This window comes from Frankliniella occidentalis, unplaced genomic scaffold, assembly GCF_000697945.3.
Source record: "Frankliniella occidentalis isolate FOCC.00 unplaced genomic scaffold, Focc_3.1 Scaffold60, whole genome shotgun sequence".
Lineage (NCBI taxonomy): Eukaryota > Metazoa > Arthropoda > Insecta > Thysanoptera > Thripidae > Frankliniella > Frankliniella occidentalis.
The window spans coordinates 217,268-229,968 of record NW_026267190.1 but is presented as its reverse complement, the minus strand read 5'-3'; the positions used below and the strand labels follow the sequence as shown (position 1 = coordinate 229,968).

General features: G+C 53.8%; 1 protein-coding gene across 3 annotated transcripts in view; it reads right to left on the bottom strand.

Annotated features, from left to right (window-relative positions):
* The window catches only part of LOC113206095 (WW domain-binding protein 11), a 40,599-nt gene extending 27,898 nt beyond the window's left edge, over window positions 1-12,701 (bottom strand). Inside the window, exon 1 of one of the 3 annotated variants that reach the window (XM_026422018.2) lies at window positions 12,559-12,701. The gene's annotated coding sequence lies outside the window, so the exon portion shown is untranslated. Of the gene's footprint in view, window positions 1-10,253; window positions 10,501-12,558 lie in introns of those variants that run through there. The other 2 variants (XM_052267875.1, XM_026422016.2) reach the window with 2 other exon arrangements.

Genomic DNA, 12,701 nt, shown 5'->3' with positions numbered 1-12,701 from the left:
TATGCATCTTTTGCATCTCCCGCGCCCAAAGGGGAATATAAATGCGCATCTCTTGCTCTATAATACGGACATAGACAAGTGAGTGATACGTTACAAACTTTCAGTTGATTTCATAAAGGGTCCAATGTGTCCCTCGGGCATCGACACTTACCCGGGCCAGTCTCTCCACTCTCGCTACAGACAAGAACCGTCACGTCGCTAAAGGGTTTTTAAAGCCAAGTAAGGGTAATTAAATGCGAACGGCGTGTCACTGGAAGCTTTCACTTCCCTTTCCCTACATTACAACCTACACGACGCACTCTATAAATTGGCATGCCAAATTTCCTTTTCTGGAAAATAAATGTAGTTCTCGGTTTGGGTTTTGACTCCAGCATTTATCATTTTTGAGAGCGCACCAGGCTCTACGAGGCCTGCGCGAGGCGAGACCGGGATCCCTGTGCAGCGAAGCACTGTTCGCTTCGCTTCGCCACAGTGCGACACACAAACCCGCTCATCTGGAAAGTGTGATGGAGGAGGCGGGGGCTGGAAGGACGGCGCACCGGCGAGTCCGGCCAATATTACAGCACTGATAAAACCTTGGGGTGAATTTTGCATTACATGGGAAGTCATGGCAGCCTGACTCCAAAGCACTGTAAATGTAATTAATTTTCATACAATTTTGTATGTTCAAGTTTTAGGCGATAGGGCTTGTAATATTGGTTGTAAAATTACAATATGTTCACATCGGACGTAAACATGAATTGACTGAAATCCAGGCAGTTGCACACTGCTTCCCTACTTGACATAATTTTACAACTCACACTGCCAATTCTCACACTGCGACCCCTGAAAACTAAAAGGTCGTACCTCGGAGCGGCTGCGTATAAGGTCGTACCTCGGAGCGGTTGCGTATAGTGTCGGATCTCGCCAGCGTCCCAGAGAATGGTCGTAAGTCTATTTTTTGTCGATTTTGCGAGATGCATATCATTAGAAAGAGAATTTTCTCCCGATTCTAATGATATGCATCTCGCAAAATCGACAAAAAATAGACTTACGACCATTCTCTGGGACGCTGGCGAGATCCGACACTATACGCAACCGCTCCAAGGTACGACCTCATACGCAGCCGCTCCGAGGTACGACCTTTTAGTTTTCAGGGGTCGACTGAGAAAAGTGATTTGTCGTAATAACCAAAAAAGTGTTGAATCAATGAAAATTTACTCCCTCAATCCAACTAAACATTTTATCAAGAATTTTAAACAAAATATGATCAGGCACACAAAAATATCATCGAGCCGTCCACACCTCTATCACATATGGGAAGTTTTGTGACAGTAAGACAGTAACATCCAAAAGAACTGTGATAGTTTTCACGTAAATTTCGTGAACCCACAGTTTAAGCCAAAGCCAAGTGATATGACATCATAAAGTGCGTTCCCGATATGGGCTTCTAGCTGAGTTTGATCTATTTCCCCCCTATTTCTTCTATCGCCAGAATAACCCGCTTCCCCTTTAGATGTTTAACTGTGCAGTTATAGGTTATCCCGCACTTGACTCGGCCGCGCTATGCGGCTGGCTCTATACGCTCTACGCCGCGCCGTGGCACAGTCAGATAGACCTGGTCAGGGACGAGTCTCCGCTGCGTCTAGGAGCAAGGCCAGTGAGATACTACTAGTGGACTTCCTGTTATGCAGTCGTTACGCAACTGGGTCGATCCGTCCCACAGCACAGCTCTGCGGTTATTGAATCACTTTATTAAAACGCCGGATCGAATGCTATGCAAAAATACAGCCGACAAAGATAGCAACAGCAACCTGTACTCCAATTTGCGCCAGCACCACGCACGCGGTATACGTAATCGACTTCCCAGGGGCGTTAGTCGTGGCTGAGAGGGCAGGCGTTGGACAGTCGCCTGTCGCGCTCACGTGTTCGCAGTCCCGCTGAAACCCTTCAGGAGCCACGGGCGTGGCCATGAGCTGGTCACGGCTCGTCGGGGCGGCCCTTGGCCTGGATACGCCGCCCATGGGGCCCATGGGCGCGCCCCGCTCAGCCGAGAAGGAAGTCCAGCGTATCGCAGTCGCACCGAGGTCAGAGGGCGGCTCGGCAACGGGGCTCGGCCCGGTATGGGGTCTCAACGGAGAGAGATCGGAGCATGATCGGACCGAAGGATCCGAATCACCCGACCGGCCCATTCACTGTTTCATTAAACATGCTAGTATGTATAGCGGTCCAGGAAGGTGCTCGGCACGGCGAGCATGAGAGCGGGGGTTGGGGTTGGGGCAGATCAACCATTCCGAGCAGTAACAAGGTCTGTTTGCATCCAGACGGTTTTGATTTAATTGAGATTAATTTCCATTTCTTTTCAAAAAAATAATCGAAAACTTGATTTTTTAAAGCCTTTTTTTCCTTGGAAGTATACCAATTGAGAAAAGACGCCTGTAAACTTCAGGACGGAAGCTTTCGTTCATGAAAATTCAGCAAATCCTGACGACTAGCAAAACTTTCAATTCCCCCTCTTATTGTACCCCAGCTGCAGCTGCAGCGGCCTCTGACGAAGATGCCGCGGCTGCAGAACAGAGGCTATTAGGCAATCGATTTGCTGGCAAGGATCCAACCGAGACCTTCGGCTGGCGGTCACTGCTGCTCGGCGACGCGGAAAGCAGCCAATGAAGCGATGACGCGAAAATGCGTCACGCCTGCCTGCCCCGCATTCACCCCCACACCTTTGTCTCTGTCACTCTTTCATGTCTCTCTCACAGAACTCTCCTACGTCTCTTATGTCCTCTCCTCTCCTCCTCCTTGTCATGAACTGACCTATAGAACATCACTCCAGTATTTCCAATGTATATTTGTGTTGGGCCAGGTGTTTTAAGGTATCATCTGTTTTCTTTAACATTACTCTGAATTAATAGCACAAAGATTTCAATAGTTTGCAAATTTCATTTGAAACAGAGGGAAGCCATACATAGTGGGATGCTCTACGCGAAAAGAACCGTGAAAACGCAAGAACATTTTACGTGTAAAGTAGAAAATAGGCGGAAGTCATGAGCACACTGTTATTCAACGAATGTGACGTCACGTTCGTTTTATTGTGAATCGTGTCACGTTCGTTTAAATGTTGTGTCACATTCGTTTAAACGTGAATCGCCCAATGCCTGGTGCTATTTGAGCATAAATTCACGTGAAGTCACGTTCAAATGAATGTGACACAATATTCAAACGAATGTGACACGTTTCACATCGAAACGAATGTGACGTCACATTCCTTGAATAACAGTGCATATAAACGCTACAATGCCATCTGCCCTCCCTAAGAACATGAGACGGAGTAGATATGCATCTTTTGCATCTCCCGCGCCCAAAGGGGTCCCACATCCCTCTCACCTCCCACCTTGTGTCCCACCCCACCGAACATTTTTCTTTTACTCTTCGCGAGGCGACACATTTGCTCTCAGCGTCACGTGAGGGCGCGCTGGTCGGCCTTCGCCACGGCCACTTCGTCGCTTTTTGTCCATTTTACTTTTTGTGCTCTGTCGTGTGTGCGGCATGATGTACAACATCCCAGGGGCGGCGCAAGGCACCGGGCAGAATCGGACCGAAAGGGAAGGGGAAAAGGGGGGGGGGGTGAATAACTCCTTGCTTTACAATAGAAATGATTCCCAACATTGAAACAACATGGTTTTAAATTAATGAGTTGACTAAAATCTTGAATTTGAGAATTTTGTTTTTGAACATTTTTGAACACGAGATTTCAAAATTCTGTGACTTAGCTTAGAAACGTCATTGCTGTAGAATAAAGTAAAACATTTAAAATAAAACCCAAAATAAAACATTATCAAAGCAAACATTAGACTGTTCAGTTTAAAGACTTCACTTAAAATCGAGCCTAAAATTTAAAAGAGTTGACGAAATTTCATTTTAAAGCTGCAAACTGTTGAGGCAACTTGTTTCAGGATACCTCGACTTAAAATCGCGCAAGGGAATTTCAAATTGTGTACGATCAGGCGAACAGCTTTGTCGTTTGTTACGAATAGGGCATCCATTTATCACAACGACAGGGGCAGCTTGGATAAATTTTGTTGCATAGCAAGAATCATTTCCCTCACATCTGTACTTATGCTGTACCGAACGCACGAATGCGGGCGGGCTTGCCTATCTCCCCTGTCCACGGCGCCTGACCGGGTCAAGCGAGTAGGTAACCCGCAGGCACTCGTGTGAGCAGTGCAGCCTAACTAAGAAGGGGGCGGGGTTAATCAACGACCAGGTACAGTTTTTGCGTTTTCAGTAAACTTTCTCTCCCGAGCATACACATAGACAAAGAAAAGAAAATATTTTTTTTTAACCGCGATCGGGAGCAGGCGGGTGCATTGGCCACTGTAGAGCCCCCCGGGCCATCACCCTGACCCCAATACACACAGAGCCAACGACCCGGGGGCCGCAGCAGGGCGCAGCAGCCCCGCACCCTCAGGTGCCTGCCAACTGCGCACACCGCGAGCGCCCGGCGTCCCGCCGCGCCCCGCGGCGCGCTCCGCCGCTCATGTCAGGCGGCCGCGTGAAGCTTGAGCGCGAAATTCGCCGAAATCAAACAGACTGGGCTGGGCGGCATGGCGGTGCAGGTGCGCGCTTCCACGAAAAAGGGCGCGACGGCAAACGAAAGCGGGCCTGTATGAAGTGGGGCCACGGGATGGGGATCCACGGGTGCGGACGGTTGGACGGAACAGGTGCAGAGGTTCAGGTACAGGGGTACAGGTACATGTGACAACTTCTAAATGCAGGGCGCGCGGGGCTCCACTCAAGCATGCAGTAAAGTTACACAAAGTGTGGGGGAGGGAGGAGCTTCCTACACAGTCTGGCTCACGTGTCAGCAGGCATTGTCACGCGGCCGCGGCAAGTATGATCTCAGCATCGAGGATAGGAAGGGAGGGAGAGAGAGGGGGAGAGCGAAGGAAAGAGAGAGAGAGAGAGGGAGGTAGAGAGGTAGAGGGGGGTAGTGCGAGGATGAACTGAATCATCAGCCCAGCGCGGTTGCGCCGCCGTGTCGTCCTCTTTGTTCTCTGCGAGTCGCGACGCGCGTTGGTGCGGTGTGTCTGACCTTTCGTCTCTCTCTCTCTCCATCGCTCCATCTCTGCTCCCTTCGTTCCTTCCTTCCTTCCTTCACGTTTTCCTCCTCCGTCGAGCTTCTGCACGAAAGTCCATAGACGCCTGCTTCAAGCGGGTCGAGAATGATCCGAAACGGGGCTGGCAGACTGAAGTGGGCCATCCCGACTTAGCTGACCGAAAAATGTCACACGGTAACGTCGTATATGTTTGTGCGCTCCGCGACCCCCTGCCTCCTCCCCCCTCCCCTCTCTCTCCTGAACCTCTCTTTCTTCTTATATACCCCGCCCCCCGGTCCCCTAGGGGCGCAGGGGGGCCTCATGTACGCCGCGGCCAAAAGGCCCGAGTTCTGAGTTTAGAATAAACTGCGCGGCGCGCACCGCCAACGTCGCGGTGGTCGTGGCGCGGCGAACCGGAACCTCAGGCAGAGAACGACATCGCGCGCGTTCAACGCCGTTATTGTGTCCGCATTATGTACACGCCCCCCTGTCGCCGGTCGAACACTCGAGGTTTACGGCCAGAAAAACGCGTGTTCTTGAAAAACAGGACAGTCAGTATTGCACTCGTTCCAAGTGAAATTCGGAACATTTTGAGTGCAAATGCCCCGCTCTAAGTGTGATTGGAAATCAATAATCTTATTGAAGAGAACCAACAGTTTTGCACGTGTGGGCGGATCAAGAGTCAAGAGGAACACGGTTTATCTGAGCGTTAGGCGTTTGACGTGTGGGCTCCGGCACGGACAGAGTAACCCGGGCGAAGAGCGGGCGCAACAATCACGTCTCCACTTTGTTGCCGTGATTCGTGGCGTGGCGTGGCGTGGCGCGGCGAGGCGCTGCTGCGGGTCGCTGGACTGGCCGTGTCATTAGCCCGTGCGGCCCAACAAGTCGGCGCGAGGTGGCGGGGCGGGGCGGGGCGGGGGTCAGTCACCACACCACACACCGCCGCCGCGGCGCGGCACGGCTCGGCTCGGGTTGGGCTTGCGCAACGCCCCGCCCCGCCCCGCCGAGCCACGTCTCCAGCGGAGCGGATCAGGTCCAAGTGCAGGGCCGTTGCCGCCGGCCTGGAGCAGGCCTGGAGAGGCTCCACCACAGCAGCGCCTGCGGAGGCTCGACAGCCTGGAGTTTGCCGCCGCGGCTGCGGCGGGGCGGGCGCGGGACCGGCGAGCCTCTCGCCCGCGAGTTGGACACGAGAGTCCAGCCCTAACACTGCCCTTCGCCTCTACGGCGAGCCTCGCCCGCAGTGGACAAGAGAGTACATCCGTACATCCCGAACCCCAACACTGCCTGCCCTTCGCCGCCCCCCCCCCCCTCGCTCACCACACCGACATAACACCAGCAGCTCGCCTCCTGGCGGCGTATCACCCTTAGTAACCGATTGCGCAATGAAATGCAAATGATGTAAGGCGCGTTCACGCGAGCGGGTAATGAAGGCGTCACGTCATACTTCGGGACGCGATGTACCGATATATTAAACCAATTAAGCGCTTCAAAGGCATCCTTTCGTTATTTTCCACCCAAAGCGGCCCGGTTATAATAATCGGGGTTGTTTGGAATGTTGAAGCTCGGCCACGCGGGCCGCGCGGGTGGTGAAGGGGGGGGTGGGGGGGCAGAGAGAGAGAGGTGGGGGCACCCTGGCGGTGACGGGCGCGGGGCGCGGGAGGCAGGCAGGGAGGGAGTTGAGTCGGGTCGCGCCCGTAGCCAGCGCCGAGCCGAGCCGGGCCGGCGCGCGAGTGAGCTCAGCGCTGAGGTCAACAACCACCTGACATTGGACCTCACGGGGCGCGGCCAGCGGAGGCGGAGGAGGAGGAGGAGCCGGCGAAGAGCAGAGGATGTAGAGAGGCGAGAGGCGCCCCGGACCTGGTGGATCACCATGGGGATCATCACCACCATCATGGGGCCACCCCAGCGTCATGCGCGGGAATCACCATCGACTCATCAGCCAGCACACACGGGCACAAAATTACACGTATGTTCAGAGGAATAAAATGGAAGACAGACGAAACGAGATTGAAAAAGAGAAACATGATCGCGCCACTGACGTCATTTGTCAATGCCAACGTACGAAAAATAATACAGCGTTTTCATCCGTCCACACAAGCCAGCGGCCAGGACAGCGCGACCGCGTGACCTTGACGGACCTTAGACCATTTACGTAACACCCCTTCTGCTCCTTCCTGCGCTCGGCGGGCGCAGCGCTGCTCCTCTCGGTCTCGGACCAGCCCCGCCCCGCCTCGCCCTTCACCGCCTACTCCCCCCACTCCTTCCCCGGCCTACCTCAAGGGCAGGCCCGCTCTTCCTGCCTCACCTCCGCGCCCGCCCCGCCCCGCCCCCCCGCCGCCCGCTTGGGTCGGGCACTGCTTCTCAACTCGACGGCGGCGGACAACCGAGAAAACGTTCAGCCTCTGGGAGGAAGCCACGCCGCCGCCGCGCCACGCCGCTCCACCGGGTCAGGGGGTTTGTTACGCAAACAGAAATCCCACCCTTCCTAGAGAGTCACCTCGTTCAACAGAACGAAAAGCGAGCGAGTTGTGTATGCTCAGGCCGTGACTCATTGACAACAAGCGCAGATGTTGGCAAACAGCTCGATAAGTCCTCGGCTATGCGCGGGTGCGGGGGTGGGTGTGTCACTGGCGGAAGGGAAGGCCCAGAGGCCGGTCGGCTTGGATGCGCTGTGGGTGATGCAACAGACACACATCACCGCGAGTGTGATCGAGTGACGCTCAGCCCCGCGGCCTTATGCAACCGGCCTGCATAGCGAGAGGACGGAAATAAATGCAAAGCTCTACACGAAGTCTTGCTCCCGCTGTCGCCACACACCACCGAAAACTTGTTGGGAATAACGACGCAAAAGGCGGGACGCGCCAAAGGGTCCTTGCGCACATCTCGGGCGGGCCAAAAAGGAGCAAATCAGCAATGAAGGAGACAAAGGCTAAGCCGGCGAAGAAGGCGGGTGGGTTAGCTGCACCAAGGCAATCCTGTAGAGCCGAGCCGAACCGAGCCGAGCCGAGCCAGTAGAGCCGAGCCGAGCGCCGAGCCGGCAGCCGCATGACTCAAGTTCGCGGGCACGGGTTACGTCAGCAAGCCGTCGGCGCAAGCCGGTGACCTCGACGGAGGCGAGCGAAGCACACGGCAGTCCAGACGGCAGCAGAGCAGAGGCGGATCGCGCACTCCTAACCCCTTCCTCCTCTCCTTCTTTAGTATTCCTTATCACACACTACACTATATCCTCCCAATGTGCCGAAGTTGTGGTACAAAACTCGCCCCCGCTCGCTCGCTCACTCACTTCCATCAATTTCTTTGCTTATTCGCTCACTCACTCACTCACTCACTCACTCACTCACTCACTCACTCACTCACTCACTCACTCACTCACTCACTCACTCACTCCTGGTCCTGCGGCTCGCTCGCTCGCTCATTCACTTGCTCGCTCACAATGGTAGCGGCCAGTATCTCGCTGTGATTGTGCTGGTTCTATTCCCGGCGCCGCTTGGACGCCGGCCCAAGCGAGTGCATTACGTAAGGGTCTAGCACGTTGAGTAGGGTCAGGGCAGGCATGTGCAGAGCGCGAGGTCCTGGGGCCCTGCAAGGTCTAGGCGCAAGGTCTGGGCCGGCCCTGCGCGTAGACCTTGGGCGCGACCAGTTCCCGAGGAGCAGGGGGGCAGAAGGGCATGCGGATGACTGCTCGAAGCCACGAACTGGCTTACATACACAGCTCCCTCCTCCGTCACACAGTCAGTCGTCTGCAGCCATGCAGGAGCGCGCAATTAGAGTGAGAGAGACGGAAGAGTTGACCGTGGGTTCGCCGCCCGGCTACCGGCCAGTCCACCTCGTTCCGAATCCCCGCCCTGCCCCGCCCGCACCGCGCCCGGCCTCGCACCGCCGCCGCGCCGCCCGCCCGAGCCGTGCCAAGTGCAAGGACTGCAGGCTGCAGCCGACAGGCAGGGTGCCTCGCGAGCCTGCCTCCTGCGGCCGCCGGCGAGCCAAGCCGCTCCAGACCGGCGAGTACGCGGCGCAGACCAGCCATAACACCTTTACACCGCATCACGACAGTATTTAGTAAATCTAAATCGGGTGGCTGGTCGGCGCCCGTGCGACGGGACGCAGCGCGGTGGGGAGAGGCGCGGTGCGGCCGGCGCGGCGTGACGCGGCCGGCACCGCGCCCCGCGGGTCGGGTCAGTGAACGCTGGGCAGCGCCGACCTTGCGTGTGAGCCGAGGCTAGCCGAGGCTGGGCTCAACGCCAAGGTTCGAGGCAAGGGCCGGGCCAAGGGTCGGGGGGAGGCGCTGCCGTAGCACAACACAACACGAGGCGTCACAACAGAAAGAAAACACCCCCTCCCCTTCCACACACAAACGGTGCGAGATGTGATGCCTGACGGAAGGTACGAGTATTTACATCTTCAAACTGTTCTAAATATAAATGGAAATTTGACAGGGTTTAATGGAATTGTTTTGACCACAGTGAGCAAACATAAAATTTTCAAAAAAGTTGCAAGAAAAAACTTTTTAACTATTTACTGAACGCCTCAAAATTTACAAATGTAATTACCTTGTGGTGTACACATACTTGTTTGGGCAACAACAACGTTTGGTTTAAGAGTGGCATCGCTAGTATCCGGGGCTGATTAAACCCGCGCACTTCTGCAGTAATACTGTACCGCATGCAGCGGCTGGCGAGCGGGTTTGCCTATCGTCGCTGACCACGGCGCCTTACACGGCTCCGATCGCATCGGCGACTCGTCCGCACGCCTGCATGCGGTGCAATCTCGTACAATAATACGAAACGACAACAAGTGCTCGAGGATAGGTAACACAGAACAGTTTTTATCCATTTGAGTCGCAAGCTGCTGAAGGGCGCAGTATCCGTGGGGCTTCCCTGGCGCAAAGCCTAACAATTCACCGGCTTTGCCTTTCAAATCTAGCCGGCAGGTCGACGCACCGCCGCTCGCCAAACACTTTGCCGCACAACGTAGACACAAACACACGCATGCCGCACGCTCTCACTCCCTTCACTTACATTCACTTAGTCACTCATTCGCTTGATCACTCACTTACTCACTCACTCACTCACTCACTCACTCACTCACTCACTCACTCACTCACTCACTCACTCACTCACTCACTCACTCACTCACTCGCGCACACACACTACACATAGGCCCTCCATGCACGACCCTCACCTAGTGAGGCGATGGCTAAGGCCGCCGACGGGTGGTTGATCACGAAATCCACTTTGACGAAGGCGATTCACTGATAAGCTTCACTGTTCACTTGTCACACTTGTGCACTCGCGTAATCCAGGGCAGCGCTTTTTTCTTTCTCTCGTCACAAACACAATAACAACACACACTTGTTGCTCGTCGCGCTCGTCGCTTCACTCGGTGTGCTTCACTCGCGCGACTACTGCTGACTGGCGCGGCGGCGGCCCGGGCAGCCCGCCGGCTCCTCCGCCCGCCCCCCGCCCTCCCCGCCCCGCCGCCGGCCCCGCCCCGCCCGAGCACCGGGTCCGGCCGTCTACCCGCCCGCCCGGCTGCCCGCCCGCCCGTGCGCCCCACAGCAGCAAGCAGGAGGACCTGACCGAGAGGATGACCACAGGTTACGCAAGCACTGAGGGTGGAAGAAAGGGTTTCTGATGTGCGACCCCCCTCGCACCCCGCGACCTTCCCCAAAACTCTGCGGAGGCGAGTTCCTAGACCCCCGGGAGCCGAGCCAAGGCCCGAAGCCTGCCCTGCGTCAAATGCTTTATTTACTCTCGTGGTGGGCCGCGCCATCCCCTAGAGGATAGTCCGACGATCCCCTTTAGGGGAGGCGCTTGTGTGCAGTGGCGCAATAAGTGATTCGACTGCACCCCAGACTAAAACATCTGCTACGTACGTTACCAAGACCACGCTATTTTCGCCGCGTCATATCCCCGTCGCGACAATGTCAAGGCGGCAACGACCTTCTCCGACAAATGAGTTGAGTGTTATTTGGTGATTCATGCTATTTCCCGTTGTTGAATGCGTTTGTACCTCAAAGAAGGCGAGGGTGCGCGGACCCGCGAGGCTCAGAAGGTCAGTCACATCGTGTGTCTGTGTGTGTTTCCTTCTGGTGATAACGTTGCTCGTTGCCTTTGTGTCGGAATGTCATCGACTTTGTTGCGATCTTCGGCAGAATATACTCAAAAAACAAGGCAGTATAAATGAACTGCAAAGCGAGGTTAAGACATTCAGGTTGCTGACCGATCGCGAGTCATTTTCCGCGGTGGCTCCAGAAAATCTAAAGTATCAAAGTGACAGCAATGATTTACTCTTAGTCCGACCTACAGTTGAATTATTATTATTATTTTTATTATTTTCATGTCTGATTTAACGTTGTTGTACAAATAATAATAATTGAGACAACGATGCCGCAATGCAATAATAATGACTATCATACAGTGATGTAGGTCAAAAACCTCGAGCTCAAGGAGAGAGTAATCTAAAGTGATAAGATAAGCCGGCCCGTTTACTTTATGCAACTGCGCCTCGGTGGAAAAAAACTGAGCCATGTGGGAGTGCTGCACTGCATAGAATTGCTCATAATCGAAGTTATCAGGTGACTCACGGAACAATACGTAGAACGAAACGCTATCGATTGGATTATTGGAAACATTATGATACAAGGTGTGCAACAGTGTTCACTCTTTTCTCTCAATTAGACACCCGATTAGGTACAGGATAACAAAATTAACATATGTCAAACGTGCAAGACGTGTCAATATGTAATCATTGACGCACTTTTCAACCGGAAATTTGTGGATGGACATTTGACGCGGATTCCCTCTCAGACCTTCCTATAGCCAAATGGTACTTCTCATATATGAAAGTGAGGTAAGCATTTCTTATTGGAACTTTGCTCTGACCTTAATTGATGACAAAAGGCTCATTTCATATCGAAGAAGATTAAGGGTTGCATGCCCTGCTGCCTCTTTATCTGAGAGGACAATGCATGCCGAGCCAAGGGGCACAGACTTAATTCGAGCAGCAAAAACAATGAGAGATAAAAAATACTCGAGCTGTCTGCAGACCTTAAAGGAATACACGTATCATTCGGTTCTTCTTTGACAACAGTTACTCAAAGATCTTAGAGTACAACAAAAATCGTAATTTCTAAATAGGAAACTTTGAACTGCAAAACTCATGGTTGTTTAGGGCAGTTCAGCCTGACTGCAATGTGAAATTCAGACGAGCATAGGTAGGTGACTAAAATCAACAGACCCTGAAATCTCGGTGACTTGATAAGTCAGCCATATTGGACACCTTGTGATTTTCCGGATATTTGGGTGGTTGTAGTGGACCCAACACTTAGTAAGTTAAGTCCGAACATAATGGGTTGAATTAGCGGCCGCATCGCAGGCCGCATCGCAGGCCGCATCGCAGGCCAAGGGTCTTTGTTGTTTGTTGTTTTAGTATTATAGCACCTGACTATACTGTGGCCCCGGAACAAAATTCAGGGACACTGTACCTCTGTGGCCGCGATGTCTACTCGCAGGCAGTGAGGCGCTGTACTGGCAAGCTTGCCTTCAACTGGTGTGGTTCAATGGTTCATGCCCAGGACACGACGAGGATTTTGCGACCACTGAAAAGTTTCCTGAAGACTAAGTAGAG